Raw genomic sequence first — 23,158 nt, 5'->3', positions numbered from 1 at the left:
AACATATAAACAACAGGGAAAATAACCCAATTAAATAGTAATAAAATTTGAACACATTTTTTTTCCGAGACATACAAATGTCCACTTAGAATGTGAGAAGATGCTCCACATCGTTAGTCACTAATTAGATGCGAATCAAAACCACGGTAAGATACCACTTCATACCTACTAGGGTGGCTGCAATAAAAAAAAAGCAGGTAATGACAATATTGGTGAGGATGTGGAGAGACCTCATACATTGCTGGTGGAAGGGAAAATGCAGCAGCCACTTTGGAAAACAGTTTGGCAGTTCCTCAAAAGGTTCAACAATTACCACATGACCTAGCAAAATCCAGCAGAAATGAAAACATAAGGCTATATAAACATTTGGACAGTACCATTCATAGCAGCATTATTCATAATTGCCCCAAAGTAGAAACAACCTAAATTTCCATCAACTGATGAATGGATAAACAAAACGTGCCAGAACCGCACAAAAGAGTTCAATCAGGAAGAGTGAAGTACTGATGCGTGCTACAATGTGGACAAACCTTGAAAGCGTTAAGCTAAGTGAAAGAAGCCAGACACAAAAGGATGGCACAAAAGGCCACATGTTGTATGAATCAATGTACATGAAACCTCCAGAGTAGGCAAATCCAGATACAGAGAGGGCGGGGAGGAACGAGGGGGGGAAGAAGTGGTTTCCAAGGGGCTGGAGGTAGGGGAAGAGAAGGCAGAGAATGGGGAATGACTAACTGGCACAAAGATCCCTCCACTCCCAAATATTCCTTTTGAAAGAAGCTTGTTGGGCGTCTGTTTTTCTGTTATGAGTAAGTGCTTTTCCCAGTCACCCCAAATTACTTTATAAAGGCTCTGATTAAATTGTTTTATATTTTTAGGAATAAGAGTCACTGTTATATCCTTTCATTATCTAGGTGGTAGCTTAGTAAAATTTTTATAGAACTTTAAGTGATTTATAATGTTCCATGTGTACCTGTTTATGTTTTCATGCCACCAAATTTTTAGCTTTGGTACCAAAAGCAATAGTCACATATATAATACTTCACTATGACAGTTTTGTTTTAGAACCAGAATCAGGTTGAATGTGACTTTAAGATTCATGCCTGCGTGTTCATAAAACACTGATACACGTCACAAGGTAAGAGGTTAAAATGACTGGGTATGTAATATTTTTTGAAACCTTCATTTTAGGTCAGCACAAACTTCCTTTATTTTTTTCCCCTATTTTCAGTAGCATTTCTTTTTGAGGTTTAACATAGCAAGCCAGTATAAAGTTTTACAATTCAGTCTAGCAGACCCCCTGACCCAGTTTCACTTTCCCTGGGGTTCAGTTAGCCTCCATCAGATCCAGAAGCAGATGATCCTCCTCCGGATGTATCCTCGGGAGATCAATAACAGTCTAATGCTGTGTCACAATGTCTACAAGTCGTCTCATCGCACAGGCATTTTATCATCTCACATTATCACAAAAAGAGTGAGTACAGAACGATAAGATTTTGAGACAGATCATGTTCACAAACCTTTTATCACAGTATATTGTTGTAATTGTTCTTTTTGATTATCAGTTATTGTTGTTCATCTCTTACTGCCTAATTTATGAATTAAACTTTATCACAGGTATGTCTGTATAGGAAAAAAACAGAATATACAGGTTTCGGTACTATCCATGGTTTCAGGCATCCACAGGGGGTTTTGGAATGTGTTCCCCTGGATAAGGGGTACCACTGTAATCCTGGATTCTGAGTCATTTTAAGATGAAAATGGAAACAAGTGTAAGAAAATTAATTTTCTTCCGTAACATCTCAATCATCTGCCTGTTGACCCTTTCTTAGTCAACAAGTGGATACCTTTCCTGTTGCAGATACACACTTAGCTGACACTGATCTCTGGAAACTCTGAATTTGAATTTGTTGTCAGTGAGCCCTCTTGCTTAACTACAGATCCCAACAGTTAAAACCAGAAATAGCAGGATGCCTAACTCAAGCTCTAACTGAAACCTATTGCTCTAATTTCTAATCATACTTTCTTGAGGCATTGATGAAGAGGTTTTGCAATGACCAGAACATTGTAACCGCCAGGCCAGAAAAGCCCCAACAGCAACAGAATGCCTAGAAAGACCACATCCCCCACATCCCCTCCCTGCCCACGATCACGTGATACACACATACCAAACCCCCAACCTGTGATCACACACTCTCTGTCTGTTCTTTGGCACGTACCCCTCTGAACCTCTCCCTATAAAACTCTAGGTATCCAACTTGTGGGCTGAGAGGTCAGTTAAGGCTTGAGTCTGCCACCTCCTCTGGCTGCTGGCACCTGAAATAAATTTCTCTTTCTCTTTTCCAAACCCTGGTCTCTTGAGTTACTGGCTTCTTTTGCGATGAGTTTATCCGAGTTTGTTCGGCAACAGCGTTGGCAAACCTAGCCAGGAGCTGTGCTTTTGATTTGTCCAGCTCCCTCGGTATTCCTGGGGATGGAGCACTTGGCCTCACAGTGCACAAAAACTTTCCTTTTGGTTTCCGGAGTTACTGGCTGAGCCAGATCACTGGGTAACATTCTTACGTTATCTAAATGAGGTTGATGATCTGGTGGATACCTAGAGCTTCTGAAAAACCTATAAATCTCCCTCATCAACCTTTGGTGCATTTTGGTAGGCAGCAGTGTATACCTCTAACGCTTTGCTTCAGTGCTTTTCAATAGTGATAAAATTGAAATACAGTATTGGTATCCTTTACTCTTTGCTTTTCAGAACTGCCAATAGCTTTCTCCGGACGAAAGCTGTTTGGATAGCATCCACTGTAGCTGCCTGTAATTGGGTTCCGCCCGTGAAATAACATGCCCTTCAGATGGGTTTGCAGTCTTGTCCTTTCTAATTCAGTTTAGCTTCTCCATTCTTTGCTGTTGTGTTGCTATGAAGTCATTCCATTTCATTTTTACCTTGGTTGTAAGAGCTTTCAAAGGTTCACCTCCTTTGGCTCCAAGTCTGAACCTCCGCTTGTCGATAATCCTGAGGTTTGGCAAATTCCTGAGTTTTTCAGGCCCTGCTTCAAATATACAGTCTCTGTTGAGGCCCAGTTGTGGGATCTCACTGGAAGTTGGCTTGACCTGGAAGTCGGGCAGTTCTCCCCACAGGAACGTCCAAGATTTGGCACAGCTCTCCCAAAGGCTTGTGGTTAGAACATCCCACAGTTTCTTGGATAACTGGCTCTCCCCCTCCCCCAAGACGCCTCCTCATGCCAGGGGGCTGTGGGGCAGTCTCTACCTGGGCCTCTGCTCAGCAGGTGTGCTGGGAGCCCAGGGCTGAAATTCAGGGTGGGAAGAGGCTCCATCTCCCCCACCCAAGATCTCAGGTTGGGAGGCCCTGGCAGCTGCGCCTTAACATCTGGCCTGGAGTCCAACAAAGCTCCTCTGAGTTGCCTGGGCCACGCTGGGGCCACAGGGTTTCTTTTTGGGGTGATGAAAATGTTCTGGAATAAGATCGTGGTGATAGTCACACAACCTTGTGAATATATTACAACACCCACTCAACTGTACCCTTTAAAATGGTGGATTTTAGGGTATGTGAATTACAACTCAAAAACAAAAAAGATTTACTACAGAAGAACTATAATACTTAAAAGTGAGAACATCCTAAAAATCCAACGGGGTAATTACGATTATGGAGACTACTGGATTGTAATACGGAAAATGCTAATGCTGAACGGTTTGTAAAGCCAAATACAAAATGGCCTCTACAAGGAGCTCGCCATGGCCACCTTGAGTTGGTTTTTCTAACTATTTTTACAAATGAGGAAACTGAGGCTTCCAGGACTAAGTATCTTACTCAGCAGGACACAAAGAGTGGAGAAAAACGAATCCCACCCCTGCTGGTCAGGCCCCCGGGGGTTGGTTACCCACCCAACCCACCGACCACAACTGTAATTTCCATTGTTATTTAATACCAGACTTTGGGGGTTCGGAATTTCGTCTGTTTCCTCCAGGAAGTTATCACAGTTTTCTTTCCTCCTTGCTGTTTCAGTCAGAAGACAAGGACTGTAGACTACCCCACGCCCATGGTGGGCGGGGGGGAGGGGGTGGTATCACGGTTTCTGAGGTCAGCGGGGCCGGGGCGCGATGAGGCGTCCAGGACCCCGAAGGCACGAGTACGAAAAGGTGGCTTTCTCGCTCACACACGACCCGGTGTGGAGGTTAACTCGGAACGCCTGGGTTCAAACCGGGGCTCTGCTACTGACTAGTTCAGGAGTTACCCCGGACAAGCGAAACCTCACTAGGCCTCTTCCGGCGTCTGACAAAGGTACACCTACCTACCTCACAGGGCTGGTGGGGTGGCGGGGGAAACTTAGTTAAGGCTCGTAAAGCAGTTAGCACAGCGCGGAGCAGTCAGTACGCGCTCCAGGTGCGTTAGCGGTTCGCACAACACAAACTTTCAGGGAAACGGCCACCAAGGGTCCGCGCTCCAGCCAGAGGCAGGTGTTGGGTGCTACCTTCAGCAACAGGGCTTAATAAAACGCTCTTTCGGGTCCGACACAGAGCAGCGACACTCGGGGTCCCCCCACGTTCCACCGCTTAGGGCTGCAGAACCGACCCGACAGGACGGGCCGGGCTGTACACGCCCACCGAGCCGGCGCACCCGGAGCTCGCCGGCCCAGCCCCCCATCCACGCCACACTCAGGCCGGCGTTCCACGTGCTCCGCTGCTCCCCGCCCCTTTCTCAGGCCTTCCCCCACGGCCCATCCCACCCCGAGCTCTGACGGAGAGCAGCCGCAGGAGAACTATAATATTTAAAAGTGAGAACATCCTAAAAATCCAACAGGATAATTACGATTACCGGACTGACGCCAACGGCCACCGCCGAGGCAGACACTTACTTACTAGACGGTCCTTTCCGGCTCGCCCTCAGGGCCGGGACCCGCAGGAGTACGGTCTAAGCGGGGAAGGACCCGGAAAGACCACGGTGTAGCGTCTGCCAGTTAGTTGCGTCCGTTTTTTGTGTTGTCGCAGCGGATAGGTCCAGGCGGCCGCCCATTCCTTCTCATTGGACGTGGCTTCTGACTGTCTACGCCAATAGGATGGATCTTAGGGGGAGGGCGGAGATTGGAGCTCGGCTCCGCCCAGGCCAGGCGAGGAGGCCGCGTGTCGGCCTGCGGGTCTGGGGCGGGGCCAAGTACGTTGGGGGCGGGGCCGGGCGCGTTGGGGGCGGGGCCGGGCAGGGTAGGAGGCTGAGTTCTGATCCCCGAAGCTCGGAGGAGGCGGCTTCTTCTGAAGAGGTTGGGTTCCTGACCCAGGAACGGGTACCTTCTCTGTCCGCAGCCAACTGATCCAGCCCAGAGTCGTCCTCTCGCCAGCCTGGGCTACTATCTTTAAACCTGAGACTTGGGGGGAGGAAAGATTTTACTGTGGGAAGGACAAAGGAGTCTCTGAGATGAGGGAGAGAAAACAGGTGGTGACGTCTTGGGCAGTGACCTCAGGTGGCCGAGTCGGGTGACTCTAGGTCTGTATGGCTCCAAGGTGCAGAGGAGCGTGGCCTAAAGGGCCGTCATGGAGGGTCGCTTTTAGGTCTAGTTGTGTTTTCCCGCTTTGTTGTGTGACTTAGGTCAAGTCTCTTCTCTTTTTTTGTGGCTTCATTTCTTCTGTTGTTGAACAATGAAGTTGGTCTGATGGTCTGATGTTCTCTTCAGCGCAAAGTCTGTTCGTACGACTAATATTTCCAGAATGTTCTCTGTGTGCTGTGACTGTTCCAGATATCAGCCAGCAGCTATCAGAACTTCTAGAAGCCTGTGATGGGCACTTGGCCGGAAGTGACAGTTTTGTGAGAAGATCTGGGTTCAAATAGGCCAGGCTTGGGGGGGGGGAATTAAACAAATAGGCCAAGCTTGGTTGTTGCCACTAGCAGACCTGGCACACCATGTGCCTTATTAATCCAGGGTTCCTGTGAGTGGCTGGACCAATTAGAAAATAGGTCGTGTGGTTTATCAGTTGTATCTCAGTGTGAAAACATTTCAATCAATAATGAAGAAGGTAGAATTTCGGCTCTCAAGGAGTTTACAAACAAATGCAGGGTGTGGAGCGGGGAGAGGTGGTGAGCAGAATGAGAAGTGAGTATAGTCAGAATAAAGCACAGCTTTGTGAAGCTTGAATGGCCCAGAAGAGAAGGCAGACAGAAATTCTAAGCTGAACAAACAACCTCACTGGAAGTCTGTTCAAGGAATAGTGAGGCATTCATTTTGGCTTTATGGGAGGGGAGTCTTGGAAGCAAAACTGGTGGGGTAGGTTGGGTCAAATATCAGGGAAAGGAGCAGGCAGAGGGGACCTCGGAAGGTTTGAAAGTTGGGGAGTGCGGGACTAGAGCTGAGCTTTGGAGAGATCACCCAGGTGGCACAGTGGGAGAGACAGGAGACGACAGATTGTGGAGGCTGGGAGCCTCCTTAGGAGCTTAGTGCAACCACAGTCCCTGTGAGAGGCAGTGAGGGCTGAAGCAGAGTGGTGGTTGCTGGGATGGAAGGGAGGGCAGATGGGGGACACACTTAAGAGGAGGGAGGATCTGCAAGGTTTGATGAACCCTGTGGGAGGAGTCAAAGGGGATTGCAAGCTGAAGAGCTAGGGTCACTGGAGGAAGTCAGGAAGGAGTTGGCTTGGGGCATGCTGAGTGAATGGCTGCTAGCCAGGCACAGGGCTCAGACGCAGGTTTTGCCTTGGTGATGTGCAGTAGGCACACCAGAGAAGAAAGATTAAAGAATATTTGCAAATCAAGGCACAAAGGGAGCTCTCAGATGAGAGTCATTTGGTGTCTGTGAACCCCAGTTTCCTCATAGATAAAAGAAGGATGATGATATGTACTGAAGAGAGTTATTGTGAGGAGTAGATGTGATGACTATAGAGCACCTCACTGCTTGGTCTGCATGCCCATGGATTGAGACCCTCCATTATGAGGAAGGCTGGATATCTGGATGGTGCATATTACCATCAAAAGTAAAAATAGGGTGACCCTTGGGTGGCTCAGTCCGTTAAGCAGCTGCCTTTGGCTCAGGTCATGATCCCAGGGTCCTGGGATTGAGTCCCGCATCAGGCTCCTTGGCCAATTTAACAATAGTAATACAGGTTTGATGCAAAAATTTACGAAACAGAAAAGCACGAAGTAAAAAAAAAAAAAATACCCAAATTACCTATGATAAATCCATTCGTTGAAATAAACCACTGTTACTATTTGGATGTCTTTATTTCTAAGCATGTGTTTGTTGTACTTGTTTATATAGTCCATTAATTCATTCAAATATTTATTGAGCACTTGGAATGCCATGCCTGTTCTAGGTGCTGGGGATTAGTTGTATTTTTTTTTTTAATATTTAAAAACTTCTTTTTGAAACAATCACAAACTAATAGAAAATTCCGGCTGTAATACAGAGGAATTTCACACTGGAATACTCTTAGTTTGTATTTTTCACAGTATAACCACTGTATATATCCGCAATATAACCATCAAAATCAGGAAATCAGCATTTTTCTACAATCCAATTCTTGGCCCCACTCAAGAATCACCCATCGTCCCAATAATTTTCTTTATGGCAAAAGGATCAGAATCACTTGCTGTATTTAGTTATGTCTCAAATCTCCTTCAGTATAGCACAGTTCCTCAATCTTTAATTTTCATGACCTTGACACTTTTGAAGATTACAAGCCAGTTAATTTGTAGAATGTCCCTCAATTTGGGCCCTCATCTTAGGTTTGCCTGCTGTTTTCCAGGATTAGATTCGGACCGTGTCTTCCAACAGGGAAATCACAGAGGTGATACTGCATTCTTCTCCTTGCATCCTATCAGGCTGCACATAATTTTGGTTTGTCCCATTACAGATGATGTTAACTTTCATTTCTTGATTAAGGTCATGGTCAGACAGGCTTCTCTAATGTAAAGTTACTCTTTTTTTAAAATTAAAATTTATTTTATTTTATTTATTTATTTAAAAAGATTTTTATTTATTTATTTGACAGAGAGATAGAGAGCACAAGGAGGCAGAGTGGCAGGCAGAGGGAGAGGGAGAAGCAGGCTCTCTGCTGAGCAGGGAGCCGGGCGTGGGACTTGATCCCAGATCCCCAGGATCATGACCTGAGCCAAAGGCAGCCGCTTAACCGACTGAGCCACCCAGGTGCCCCTAAAATTGAAATTTATTTTAAATTATGAAAAAATTACAGACTCATAGGAAGTTGCAAAAATGATATAAAGAAGTCCCTGTACGGGGCACCTGGGTGGCTTAAGCGTCTGCCTTCAGCTCAGGTCATGATCCCAGGGTCCTGGGATCAAGCCCCGCATTGGGCTCCCTGCTCCGAGGGAAGCCTGCTTCTCCCTCTTCTGATCTTCCTGCTTGTGTTCCTTCTCTCTCTGTCTCTCTCTCTCTGTCAAAAAATAAATAAAATCTTAAAAGAAAAAGAAAAAGAAGTCCCTGTATCCTTCATATAATTTCCCCCATGGTAGCATCTTACATAACCATAGTGCAACATTACTTTTTTTTGGTAACTTGGTAAGTATTTGTGAGTCTGTGTAAATATCCTATTCTTTACCAAGCATTCAATTAATCAATTGATTAACGTGCTCAGAGTTTCCTACGTTATTTGGTGGGTTAAATCCAGTCTCATCGTTATTTATTTTTATGCTAAAATAGTCCCAGTTTGGCTAGAAGAAGCTCTTCAAACTGACTTCTGTGTCCTTTTGACATGTCCTTATTATTCTTTGGTCATTCTTTTCTGGCAAAAGATGTTGTCGGCTCATCTTGTACTGCCCCTGCCCCAGGCCTGAGGCCTAGTATCATTTAGTGGGACAGTGGTATTTAGAAGCCAAGATCTAGGGGCGCCTGGGTGGCTCAGTTGTTAAGCGTCTGCCTTCAGCTCAGGTCATGATCCCAGGGTCCTGGGATCGAGCCCCGCATGGGGTTCCTTGCTCAGCTGGAAACCTGCTTTTCCCTCTCCCACTCCCCCTGCTTGTGTTCCCTCTCTTGCTGTGTCTCTCCCTGTCAAATAAATAAATTAAAAAAAGAAATCTAAAAAAATAGAAGCCAAGATCTGAGTGCTAAGCATACTCATTGCTATTAGGGCGTCCCTCTTGCAAGGCCCACTCAGGGTCACAGTTGGGAAGATACACCCACATACTTCCACACAGAATGTACACACTAACACATACACACATTTACATCGATATTTACTTGTACATTTATCTATCTATCTATCTTTCTTTCATATCTTCACTTGATCTTAGTCAAAAGGCCGAGAAGTAATTAACTATCTTGAAAACCATGAATTCGGGGCGCCTGGGTGGCTCAGTCATTAAGCGTCTGCCTTCGGCTCAGGTCATGATCCCAGGGTCCTGGGATCGAGCCCCACGTCGGGCTCCCTGCTCTGCGGGAAGCCTGCTTCTCCCTCTCCCACTCCCCCTGCTTGTGTTCCCTCTCTCGTTCTGTCTCTCTCTGTCAAATAAAGTCTTTAAAAAAAAAAAGAAAACCATGAATTCACACCAATACCTCTAATTCCAATCCATCACCATAAGGCTCATTCAAGTTTTCTCCCTTTCCATATTTGTATCTTCTCTAACAGTGAATTATCTTTTTTTTTAAAGATTTTATTAATTTATTTGAGAGAGAGACAGCACAAGCAGGGGGAGGAGCAGAGGGAGAGGGAGAAGCAGACTCACCACTGAGCAGGGAGCCCGACATGGGGCTCAATCCCAGGACCCTGAGTTCATGACCTGAGCCAAAGTCAGCCGCCTAACTGATTAAGTCACCCAGGCACCCCAACAGTGAATTATCTTTAATGTATTTACTTATTTGATCAATCCTTCTAGATGTAGCCATACATATAGGAGTCTCTGCCACCATTCCTTTCCCAGTGCTGATGCCCTCCTAACCCTGTACATGCTCTGAGAATGTGTGCTGGGCCATACTCTCCACCCCCCTCCAAAGAGGATGCCTTCTTCATTCTTGGGTTCTAACACTCCATGTGGGGATACAGTTTTGGAGGGACAAAAATCCTTGCTTTCAAGGAGCTTACATTCTAATGATGGGAGAGGGGGAACAGAGAGACAAAAATAAAACATCAGGTAATGACTAGTGCAGTGGAAAAACTGGATAATGTGATAAGAAGGAACTGAGATACTCCTGTGAATTGGTGATGTGAATTGATGTCATGCCCCGCTCTCCATCCTTCTTTGCCCTGTTCCATGCATACCCACACAATGCATTACTTTAGGTCCTCTGCTGCCTACTTTCTGATTGAATTCAACCAGTAGGAGACAGGTGGGTGAGAGGAGAGAGAAATCTCTTCCTGCTTTGGGAATGCAGTGGGCATTTCTTGGGCTCCAGCTCTCATAGGCTCCAGAAATGCCATTTCCTCCCCTTGTCCCTTCAAGCCTCCTGGTAGTAATAGCTTCCCACTGTCGCTAGCATATGGGTGTCCCAACGATCTTGTTTCTCTTTACCCTGCTTCCACCTTTGTTAATAGTTCCATCATTAAAGTCTCTTGAACCATCTGAGCTGGATTTTATTTCAGGAAAGGGCTCTTTGAGGAAATGACTCTTTTTGTTTAAACAATTTTTGTGAACCATGTTTTTTTCAGGTCAATATATATTCTTATACAATATGATTTTCAAAAACTCAGTGTGATTAGTTAAAAAAGGAAAACATTAGCCGGGTTTGTATTTCTGGAATTGAGTGCAGAATGGACTGCCTTCTCGTCCTGCCCCTGACCTGAGGGCTAAGTGGCTTACGCTGTGCTTTATTGGGGGAGGAACGCATGCTGTTGTGACCCCCCTCCCCCCACCGCAGACATCCAGTTTATCCAAATAATTCCATTTTGGGCTTCTTTATGCTACAGACTGTAATTCCTTCATCAGGCTTCATCCTCAGCTGTGCATTTCTCCAGTCTCTGCCCCCTAAGGAGGGATCTTGGTCCTCAGGAGTCAATGGAAGCCTTTCTTGGAAACACAGGCCACTGCAGGAGCCTATTTTTTCCACCTTCTTATGTTACCCTGTCTACTTGGTGCTGAGAATTGTGCTTCCATTTGGGGGATTCTTCAAATAATTTCTAAAACTTTTCTCCTCCTCTGCAAATACTGAGCATTTGCAAGCCTGGGGTCTTCCCAGGGTGGCCTGGATTTGAGAATGAGAAGGGGCCTGCAGGATGAGTACTTTGCCATAGCTTCAATTAGCATCACTCATTTTCTTGGCAAGCTAGAAGAATGTTAAAAGGCTGTGCCCTGTTTCCCATGACGGGCTTTATCAGTGACAACAGCTTTATAGACATAAGAAGGTATAGATTGAGAGAAAGAGAAAAACTTCCTGCAGATTAAGAGCAGGAAAAAAAATTGAGGCCTGTAATTGTTCCAAATCTTACTGCATCCCTGATTTCTTCTGCGTTTGGATTTGTATTTAACACTGATGGTGGAGGGGATTGTCTTTAGGGGACATGAGGGAGGTAGCAGGGAGAATTGGCTTCAGCTTAGCCTTAGGAGACAGCGACAGACTTGAAGCAGAACCTGCTTTATCAAGAAACCTGTGCAAGCACGTGCCTGGGGAGGCTTTTAGAAAATCAGATGGGCATGTTGTTCCTGACCTCAGGAGAGGACATAGGGACTGAATTAAGCTTTTCTTTTGTTTTGTGGGATCACATATGTAGAAAATCAGATAACTCAAGAAGGCTAAATTAAGGGACCTCTTTAGCCCCCATTTCTCAGATGAATCCATACTGAAAGCCAGATGCTTTCACAAAATTATTTTCTTCCTTGTTCTGTCCCAGATTTGATTACCTAGACCCCACCTTTCCAGATTAGAAAAGTATTTCACTATGGATAAGTGTGACGACATATTTGAAGGTGTTTTGTGTATTGGAAGGAAGACATACAACATTGTGTTGCCTAATATTGTTGGTCATCATTTGATATACAGCCTAGAGTTAAGACTATGTGCTCTGGAACCAGCTGGCCTATGTCCACATTCCTGTTCCTTTACAGTTTAGCTGTGGGCCCCTGGGCATGTTAATTGGCCTCTCTGAGCCTCAGTTTCCCCGACTGAAAAATGAGGCTACCAAGGATATCTACTTCAGTGTGAGGGTTAAACGCGTTTGGTTCCCACAAAGCACTTAGAACAGTGCCTGACCCACAGTGAGCGCCTGAGAACTCAGGGAAACTGAAGGCAAACCTTCCCCCCACCTCACCCCCAAACCGAAAAACAAACCCTTCTTCTCCATAGCGGGAGTCCTAGCCACTTCGCTGGACCTCCTTGAAGAAGAGGTGGGAAGGCAAGGGAGAATTGCAGAGGGAGGTTTTCCAGGCACCTGTCTGCCCAATCTGAGGCATGGGTGTGATTTCCTACCTCCCCCTGGAGAGGCCACTCCTTCCTACAAGGCTCAGCATCAGCCACAGTGGGATTTTGCTGCAACGGCTTTAACTAACAACTTCATCTTGCAGTGGAGGTTTCAGCAAAATAAGCTTCTCTTTCTATAAATGGCTTCTTCCCACCTCACCTCTGTGGGCATTGTCTAATGGGGTGGGCTCATTTTCTGGAACCAAATAAACATTTGTTCCCTCCAGCCCCACTGTGATAGTGCCACTGTTAATAAGCTGCAATGTTGCCCATTGCTTCAGGAGCCATTAGGGAAGCCCTAATAGAGTTCTGTTTATTGCCAGGGGAGGTGTCGGAGGCAGGGAAAGCACAGCTGGGGCTTCCAGCCCCCAGCAGGTCGTGCGGTGCAGACAGCCGGAGCAATCATTCTTGGACTTGTGAAGTCAGGACATAAATTCCAAGAGGAATAAAAATGAGTGAGATAAGGGAACTGGGGTCTGTGATTTAGAGTCATTTTTCAGGTTTCCGAGATTTTGAGTCAGTTAAGGTAATATGGTAGTGCAAATGAAAGCACACTGCCTAAAGGGGTAGCAATCTGAGCAATGCCCTATTAATGTACAAGCTCTGAGTTGGTTTCCTTGTTAGAGATTGCACTCTCCAGTGCTCAGTAAATATGCATCGTAGGTGCTGTGGATTGGCTGAGCCGTTGGGGAGATCTTCAGAATGAATAGGGTCTATCGCAGTGCAATATACACAGAATATATGTTGTGACAAAATCCATCGGTTCCTTCACTAAACCAGGCTCTACAAACACTGAGATTGCGCATGGCTAGTTGGTTGGCAGTGAATACTGAACTTATACGAACGAGAGATCGCTACAGAAATAGGTGCTTCTTAGAATTCACTGAAGGCAGGCTGGACCATCCAGCATGAAGCATTTGTAGGCTCTGGTTTTAGATGATATTTTTGGCTGGATGGACTGAGATTTGCAGATCAATGAATGTCTAAGACACACCTCTCTGTGCAAAGCTCCAGAATCCCAATCAGGCTAGCACAAGCCAAAGGAGAATTAGTGGAAGGATTCTGCAGGTATGTCCTATCTATAAGGAAGCACTGGAATTAGAAACTGGAATGTCAGGAACCCAGGTGATTTTTTTCTCTGCCCCCTGAGAGCTACGTCATCTTTTAGCTCTGCTACTCACTCTAATCTGATGGTTCTTGTTCTCCCCCCTCCCAAGATTGATATATTTATCTTATCGAGAAAGAGAGAGAGAGGGAGAGAGCGCGTGGGGGCCAGGAGGGCCAGAGGGAAAGGAAGAGAGAGAGAGAATCTCAAGCAGACTCCCTGCTGAGCGTGGAGCCCAATGCCTGGCTTGATCCCATGACCCCGAGATGACCCCAGCCGAAGTCAAGAGATGGTCACCCAATCCACTGAGCTACCCAGGCACCCCTGCAACCTGGTTGTTCTTGACACAAATCTCTGCAGCCTCGTGCCCACTCTGATGAGCTGTAAAATAAAATAGAAAAGGTATAATAATGTTTTAGAAATGAGTAGATATAATTAAAAAAAATCTAAGGAAAGGAGACCTCTGCCCAAAACAAGTAAATCCCAGAGTTTAAGGAAAATGAAAAAAGATTCAGATCTCCAGTTGGCATCACCAGCACCTCAGAGAGAGGAAACATCCAGGTCCCCCGATTCTACTAACACCACAGTGGAGGGGACCAGCACTGTCAGACCACCCTGAGTGATTACCAGGTAGGAACCTGGGTTGAGTCAGGAGACAGAACAGAAGGAAGAGAGGCTTTTACATTATATAAATATCAAACCAGGTCTGTGTGCTTGAGAACCTTTTGATTTCTGCAGGTCAGTCCTGCTGATTCAGGTCTAAGCAATGTGTGTAATAGATTGGACACATCCCTGCAGCCTCATCGGTTTTCTAGTTGGCACTGATGCCCAGAGAAAGCTGGCCTGGAAAAGGTGAGAGTATCTTGGACGAATGAAGGTGGGGTTTAGACCAAAAGTCAGTGAGTAAGGCTAATAAGCAAGGTAAACATCCACGTGATGACGTCTGTGGTGTGGCGCAAGGTGTCAAGGCCTGAGTGGGGCAAGGGGGGTTGCTGGTACAGGGGAGGGAGTGCATCAGGGGCTGTGGTGGTCCATTATGGGGAATCAGAGCCTAGGTTGGGTGAGGTGGGCAAATACATGGGGGAGTGATGTTAATGATGTTAGTAGCAGCAGGGTCAGCCCAGTACAGGGTGTTGGAGCCTGAATGGGGTAAGGAGGGTACCCACTCAGCTGAGGGGTGGGTTGGGAGGATGTGAGGGACCATGATAAGAGACTGGTTACATATTGGGTGGGGGAGGGAGGGAGGAAGGGAGGTTGATTTGTATTAGTTTACTACGGCTGCCATAACAAAATGATACAGACAGGGAGGGCTTTAAACAATAGAAATTTTGGGGCACCTGGGTGGCTCAGTTGTTAAGTGTCTGCCTTCAGCTCAGGTCATGATCCCAGGGTCCTGGGATCGAGCCCCGCATCGGGCTCCCTGCTCCGCGGGAAGCCTGCTTCTCCCTCTCCCACTCCCCCTACTTGTGTTCCCTCTCTCGGTGTCTCTCTCTTCTGCCAAATAAAGAAATAAAATCTTAAAAAAAAAATAAACGATAGAAATTTATTTCTCACAGTTTCAGGGTCTGTAAGTCCAAGATCAAGTGTTGGCAGGGTTAGTTTCTCCTGAGGCCTCTCTCCTTAGCTTGCAGATGGCTGCTGGCTCACTGTGTGCTCACATGGTCTTTCCTCTGTGTGCGCATTCCTGGGGTTTCTCCATGTGTCCAAATTTCCTCTTCTTATAGGGACCCCAGTCAGATTGGATTGGAGCCCATTCTAATGGCCTCATTTTAACTTAATCACCTCTTTAAAGGCTCTCTGTCTCCAAATACAGCCACATTCTGAGCTATGGTGGTGGTAGTGGTCGGGGGGGGGAGAGCTTAGGGCTTTAACATATGGATTCTGGGGAGACAAATTAGTCCGTAACATGACCCAGTAAATAAATATATTGAGACTAATAGGAGACAGGGTTCTCACTGTCAAAGAAGGGAGCTAGCAATACAGAAAGATAGTAAGCTATATTGGAATTGAGGTACTAAAGTGAATCATGATTTTCCATAGAAAGAAAACAAATACAGATATAAATGTGCATGTGTCCACATGCACGGATTCCCTCCCTTTGGCCCCTGAGAGGGTCCAGGAGCAGCAACACCGTAATGACAATAAGCATACCTAAAGTTCAGATCTTGGCCCCTAAACACTATTTTTTAGTAAAAGGAACCATTTTTTTAATTTAATTTTTTTAGAAGTGTCTGACTTCAGGGTTAGGGCAGAGAAAGTCCAAGATGAATCTGGAATATCCAGTTTGAAGGGACTCCTGTTGGCCCAATCTGGGACTATCTGAGCACCTAAATGAATGATGGAATTAATGGATTCTAGCCCACTGAATAAGTAGGAGTCTTTGTGTCCATACTGATATAACAAACTAAATGAATAAACAAATGAAGAGAGAAGAAAAGTTTTTCTTCCAGCAGAATGCCAATGAATAGAGATGACAGAGTTAGAAAATCATGATTTGGCAACCATCATCATCATAATTAATTCAGCAAAGAAACGCCAATGGATGATGAAACTAGGGGGCAAGTGTTTGATGAGTTAAGGACATAGACAAAATTTCAAAAGAGCTCCTAAAAATGCTTATTAATGACAAGGAGGGAAAGAGTAATTACACAGTGGAGAAGTCTGGCAGATACCATCTTGATCAAGTGACCAAGTTAATATCACGAGTAATGGCACATATCTTGATTGGATACCATCTGATAGATGCAGTGAAAAGAACACAGCATCACTTTTGTTATATTCTTGCCAAAAACACAGAACCTGAATCTAACCATGAGGGAACATTAGGCAAACCCATATCTCCAAAATAACTATCCTGTAATCTGAAAAAATTTTAGGGTCATGAAAGACAAGGAAAGTCTGAGGAGCTATTCCAGATTGAAGAAGAGTAAAGAGACATGACAATTGAATGCAACATGTCATCTGATTTGGATCTTCTAGTTTTCCAGAGGATATTATTGGAACAATTGGCAAAACTTGAGTGGGTCTCTAGATTCGATAGTAGTCGTGTATAATGTTAATTTTCTGATTTTGATGTTTGTATTTTGATTATATAGGAGAATGTCCTGTTGGTAAGGATTATACATTAAAGTGTTTAAATGTGATGGGGCATTACGTTGGCTGCTTATTTCCAAACGGTTCAGGAAAAAAAGAGGTTATGTTCACAATTCTTTCTTTCTTTTTTAAAAAAGATTTTATTTATTTATTTGAGAGAGAGAGCATGAGCAGGGGCAGGGGCAGAGGCAGAGGGACAAGCAGACTCCTTGCTGAGCGTAGAGCTAGCTGTGGGGCTTGACCCCAGGACCCTGAAACATGACCTGAGCCAAAGTCAGAGCTTAACCGACTGAGCCACCCAGGTGCCCCTACAATTATTTCTTTTTTCTTTTTTCCTTCTCTACCAATTTTATTTATTTATTTATTTATTTAAAAATTTAAAAATTTTATTATGTTAGTCACCATACAATACATCATTAGTTTTTGATGTGGTGATCCAGAATCCATTGTTTTCATATAACACCTAGTGCTCCATGCAGTACGTGCCCTCCTTAATATGCATCACCGGGTTAACCCATCCCCCTCCCCCTCTCCTCTAAAACCTTATTTGTTTCTCAGAGTCCATAGTCTCTCATGGTTATTTCTTTCTTTTTTTAAATGTAGTTTTTTGTTTTATTTATTCATTCGAGACACAGAGTTACAGAGAGAGAGAGAGAGAGAGCATGAGCAGGGGGAGAAGCAGAGGGAGGGGGAGAAGCAGGCTCCCCACCGAACAGGGAGCCCGATGTGGGCCTTGATCCCACGACCCTGGGATCATGACCCAAGCCGAAGGCAGACGCTTAACCATCTGAGCCACCCAGGTGCCCTCTCATGGTTATTTCTAAGTTACAAAATTATCTACACAAAAAATGGGGATAAAATTAAAACAGATCTTTTTTTTTTGACAAAAACTGAGAGAGTTTTTCTATCAGTAGACTCACTAAAGGAAATTCTAAAGCACATTTTTTTTCCCCAGTCAAAATGAAAATGATCTCATGTGGAAGGTTAGAAATAAAGGAAGGAATAAAGAGAGGGGCAAATAAATCGGTAATCTAGAAGAATAGAAACTGTAGAGTTTTAAAATAAAATACATGTCAATAATGACATGTAAATTGGGAGGGGGATATATTGAATTTTCCGGGAAGAATGTAGTACTGATTGAATTAGATTTTGATAAGTCAAAGATGCATTTTTGTAACGCATCTTTGTAATTTTTTTTTAAAGATTTTATTTATTTATTTCAGAGAGAGAATGAGAGATAGAAAGCACGAGAGGGAAGAGGGTCAGAGGGAGAAGCAGACTCCCTGCTGAGCAGGGAGCCCGATGTGGGGACTCGATTCCGGGACTCCAGGATCTATGACCTGAGCCGAAGGCAGTCGCTTAACCAACTGAGCCACCCAGGCGCCCGTATCTTTGTAATTTTTAATGTGCAGCACGCTAAGAGTAAAAGAAGAAGATAATATAACTTCAAAGAAAGTAAGAAAATAAAATGGGAGGGGGTGGGGGGATGGGTTACTCTGGTGATGGGTATTAAAGAGGACACGTTCTGCATGGAAAAAAATACAATTAAAAAAATAAAATGAAATGATAAAAAAAGGTCAGTCAATCCAGAAGAAGGCAAAAAGGAGAGAAAAAGGAACATAAAACATAGGGACAAGAGTAAAGCACATAACTGTTGGCGAAAATGCAAACTGACGCAGCCACTGTGGGAAAACAATATAGAGGTTCCTCAGAAAACTAAAAATAGGGCGCACCTGGGTGGCTCAGTTAGTAAGCGTCTGCCTTCCGCTTGGGTGATGGGATCGAGCCCCGCTTCGGGCTCCCCGCTCCATGGGAAGCCTGCTTCTCCCTCTCCCCCTGCTTGTGCTCCCTCTCTCGCTATGTCTCTCTCTGTCAAATAAATAAATAAAATCTTAAAAAAAAAATTAAAAATAGAACTAACCTACAATCGAGGAATTGTACTACTGGGTATTTACTAAAAATATACAAAAACACTAATTGAAAGGGATACATGCACCCCTGTGTTTATTTATTTATTTATTTATTATTTAAAAAAATATTTTATTTATTTGAGAGAGTGAGCGAGAGTGAGAGAGTGCATGAGTGGGGAGAGGGGCAGAGGGAGAGGGAGAGGCAGGCTCCCTGCTGAGCAGGGGGCCTGATGGGGGGCTCCATCCCGGGACTCCTGGATCATGACCTGAGCTGAAGGCAGACACTTAACTGACTGAGCCACCCAGGCGCTCCCACCCCTATGTTCATTGCAGCATTATTTACAATAGCCAAATTATAGAAGGTGCCCAAGTGTCCATGGATAGGTGAATGGATACAGAAGATGTGGTGTATATAAATGATGGAATATTATTCAGCCATGATAAAAAATGAAATCTTGCCATTTGCAACACCATGGAGGGATCTAGGAAGTATAATGCTAAGTGAAATAAATTAGAGAAATACAAAACCATATGATTTCACTCATATGTGGAGTTTAAGAAACAAAACAAATAAGCAAAGAAAAAAAAGAAAAACCAAAAAACAGACTCTTAATTATAGAGAACTGGTGGTTACCAGAGGGGAGGTGGGTGGGGAAATGGGTGAAATAGGTGATAGGAATTGGGAGTACACATATTGTGAGGAGCACTGACTAATATATAGAATTGTCAAATCACTATATTTTACACCTAAAATTAATATAACCCTATATGTTAATTATACTAGAGTTAAAAAAAGAACAAAGCACATAATATTTTTTAATCCAAATATATCAGAATTTACATTAACTGTATCTAAACTAAGTGCTTCAGTTAAAGACAGTGATTATTAGACTGGATAAAAAACAAAACAAAACCTAACTATCTGTTACTTATAAGAGACACATCCAAAAACATAAAGATACAAAAAATTTTGAGTCAAAGGAGAGTAAAAACCTCATGTGAGCTAGGACAGACAGTTGTGTGGCTGTGTTTGCATTTTTTTAAAAAGATTTTTATTTATTTATTGAGAGAGAGAGAGAATGGTAGAGAGCATGAGAGGGAAGAAGGTCAGAGGGAGAAGCAGACCCCCTGCTGAGCAGGGAGCCCGATGCGGGACTCGATCCCGGGACTCCAGGATCATGACCTGAGCCGAAGGCAGTCGCTTAACCAATTGAGCTACCCAGGCGCCCGTGGCTGTGTTTGCATTAAACAGCATGGATTTTAAGACAAAAACCATAACTAGAAATAAACTAGTCACTTTGTAATGATTACATGTTCAATTTACTGGAGTGATGTGAAGAATCTACCTTTGTTCTTTTTTTTAGAAGGTTTTATTTATTTATTTGAGAGAGAGTGTGGGTGTGAGCAGGGGGAAGGGCAGAGGGAGAGAGAGAATCTCAAGCAGACTTCCCGCTAAGCACGGAGCCTGACACAGGACTCGATACCACGACCCTGAGATCATGACCTGAGCCGATATCCAGAGCCGGCTGCTTAACCAACTGAGCCACCCAGGCGCCTCAAGAATCTACCTTTGAATCACCTGATAATGAAGGCTTACGATGTATAAAACAAAAATTGACAGAACTACAAAGAGAAATGGGCAAAATCTTAGTAACTGGCTGTTTTAGCATATGGGTCTCAATAACTGATAGGATAAGGGGACAAACGGTAAGCACAGGGAAGATTTGAACAACATGATGAGCAAACTTAATGGACATATTAGTAGATAAAACCACATCCAATGACTGCAGAATACATACTCTTTTTAAGGCCAGATAATATTTGTAAAACCTGGATATATATTTGGCTATCAAGGAATTCTTGACAAACTTCAAATGATTGGAATAACAAGTTGTGTGTTTTGTGACCACAATGCAATTATACCAGAAATCAATAACAAAAAGATAATAGAAAATAAATCCCCTTGCACCTGCAAATTGTTTTAGTTAGCTTTAGTTAGGTTATCATGCAAACAACGTCAGTCTCTCCTTGACTTACAACACATTTCTCATTCATGTTCATGTCCCTATTGCAGCTCTGCTCCAAGCCATAGGCTAGCTTCAAGTCTCTTTTCTGTATCTTTTTATTCTAGGATCCAGGAAGGAAGGAGCAACCTCCATGTGGGACATGTCTTTCTCCTGGCAGAAGTCACTGGAGTGCAAAAGCCCTAGCCAAGCCACAGAAGCAAACTTAAAACTCTGTGTAATATAGCGTACAGATCTCCCTGGACTTATGGTGGGGTTATGTCCCGACATACTCATTGTAAGTTGAAAACATTGTTAAGTTGAAAACATTTAATACACCTAACCTACCAAACATCAGAGCTCAGCATAGCCTACCTTAAATGGGCTCAGAACACTTACTTAGCTTACAGTTGGGCAAACTCATCCAATGCAAAACCAACTTTACAATTAAGTGTTGGATATCTCATGTAATTTACTGGATGCTGTACTGAAAGTGACAAACAGAATGGTCATATGGGTGCAGAATGGTTGTCAGTGTATGGGTTATTTACCCTCCTGATCATGGTTGGAAGCTGCGCTGGCAGCCATTGCCCCACACCCTGAGAGAGGATCCTACATATATCACTAACCTGGGAAAAGATAAAAATTCAAAATTCAAAGTACAGTTTCTACTGAATGAGTATGACTTTTGCACCATTGTAAAGTAAAAAAAATTGTAAGTCTAACCATCCTAAGTCAGGGACCATCTGTACCATCTGCTCAGTAGTCCATTGGCCCAAGAAAGCCACATGGTCAAATCTAAACTCAGCGGGCATTTATTATCCTACTACGGGTGAGGAGGGAGTAGTAAATAATTGAGAAAAATAATATATCTATAACTTAAATGAAGAAATTCTAAATAACCCATGGGTTGAGGAAGATTTTTTTTTTAAAGATTTTTATTTATTTGTCAGAACGAGAGAGAGAGCTCAAGCAAGGGGAGTGGCAGGCAAAGGAAGAAGCAGGCTCCCTGCTGAGCAGGGAGCCTGATGTGGGACTCCATCCCAGGACCGTGGGACCATGACCTGAGTCGAAGGCAGATGCTTGCTTAACTGACTGAGCCACCCAGGCGTCCCAAGGAAGAAATTATAGTGGACATGAGATTAAAAAATTGAATTAATAATGAAAAAACCCCAACACATTACAATCCTAGGATGTAGTTAAAGCAGTTTTTATAGGAAAATTCATACTTAAATACCTATGCTAAAAATGAAGAAAGACGGGCAATTAGTGGGATAAGCATTCATCTCCAGAAGTGAGAAAAGAGCCACCCTGCAGTGGCTGTGTCTCAGGAGGGTGCTGAGTGGCTGGAGGACATGAGCAGAAATAATTACTTTCCACTGTCTTTTTTTTTTTAACCTTTTAAGTTTCATATCATATGCACTTATTTATCTTTAGGAAAATACAGTATTGAATATGGCTTATAATGCATCCGTTTCTTACATACATTTGGTTTGAGGGGCTTGAAAGGAAAAAGCAAAAGCAAAAACAGACTAGTTTAGGAATGAGAAGGGAGACATAATCATAGTACAAAATAGAAAAAGACTAAAGGAATTTTGATAGACTGCAACATACAACTCTATGGCAGCAAATTTGAAGTCCCAGAGAAAATGGGCTGTATCTTATCAAAATACAAACTACCAAATTTGACCCAAAAATAAATGAAAAAGCAGAATAGATTACTAACCAGAGAAGAAATCAGAAAGATGTTTCAAAATCTACCATTAAAAATGGGGACCAGGTAGATTTAAAGCTGAGTTTTATCTAATCTTTAAAGAATGGATGATTCTGAAGTTATTTAATATATTCCAAGCTACAGGAAAAAATTAACCCCCCCAACTTGTTTTACAAAGCCAGCATAATTTTACAGCCCAAACCGGATAAAGGTAGTACAAAAGAGATTTCTAGAACAATCTCACTAATGAATATATATTTGCAGAAACTCAAAATATCAGTAAATTGAATCTAGCAAAAGGAGCCTTGTTTATTAAATGCGTGCGCGCGGGCACGCGCACACACGTGCACACACACACACACACAAAATAAACAAAACAACAAAACAAAAAAAATAACATCCCTGCCTGATATACCAGGATCAGGAAGGCTTTCTTGAGATGATTCAATATCAGGAAACTTTCTGATGAAATTCATAATAAGAAAAACTATATGATCATATAATAGATGCTGAAAAGGTGTTTGATAAAATTCATGTCATTCCTAATAAGAACTCTAAGGAAATATTAACAGAATGAAACAAATATGACAAAAGCTATTTACCAAAAACTAAAAGCAAATAATGTCCTACGTGGTGAAACATGAAAATAATTTCCATTAAAATCATTATTATAATTTGACTGGCAAATTGGAAAAAATAGACAAACTATCTTTTTTTTCCCTGATATGATTACATACCTAGAAAAAAGTGACAGACTCTAGTCAAAAAAAAAAAGGTACAAGAATTAATAAGGTAATCTGGTAATGGGAATGGAATTTAAATACTTATAAAGATCAGGGCACCTGGCTGGCTCAGTAGGTAGATTATGTGACTCTGGATCTCAGGGTTATGAGTTCAAGTCCCACATTGGGTGTAGAGATTACTTAAAAATAAAATCTTTAAAAAAAAGTGGAAATGGAAAAAAGTTTTACATTTACAACAACAACAAAAAT

At 43.4% G+C, this 23,158-nt stretch overlaps 1 pseudogene; it reads right to left on the bottom strand.

Annotated features, from left to right (window-relative positions):
• Positions 1-1,640: 1,640 nt before the first annotated feature.
• On the bottom strand, positions 1,641-5,094 carry LOC141373277 (CBY1-interacting BAR domain-containing protein 1 pseudogene; annotated as a pseudogene).
• Between the last annotated feature and the right edge of the window lie 18,064 nt (positions 5,095-23,158).

The sequence above is a fragment of the Callorhinus ursinus genome, unplaced genomic scaffold (genome assembly GCF_003265705.2).
Source record: "Callorhinus ursinus isolate GAN/ISIS: 27379988/994484 unplaced genomic scaffold, GSC_fseal_2.0 scaffold8, whole genome shotgun sequence".
Lineage (NCBI taxonomy): Eukaryota > Metazoa > Chordata > Mammalia > Carnivora > Otariidae > Callorhinus > Callorhinus ursinus.
The sequence above is the reverse complement of the archived record's forward strand: the minus strand, read 5'-3'. Positions and strand labels throughout refer to the sequence as shown.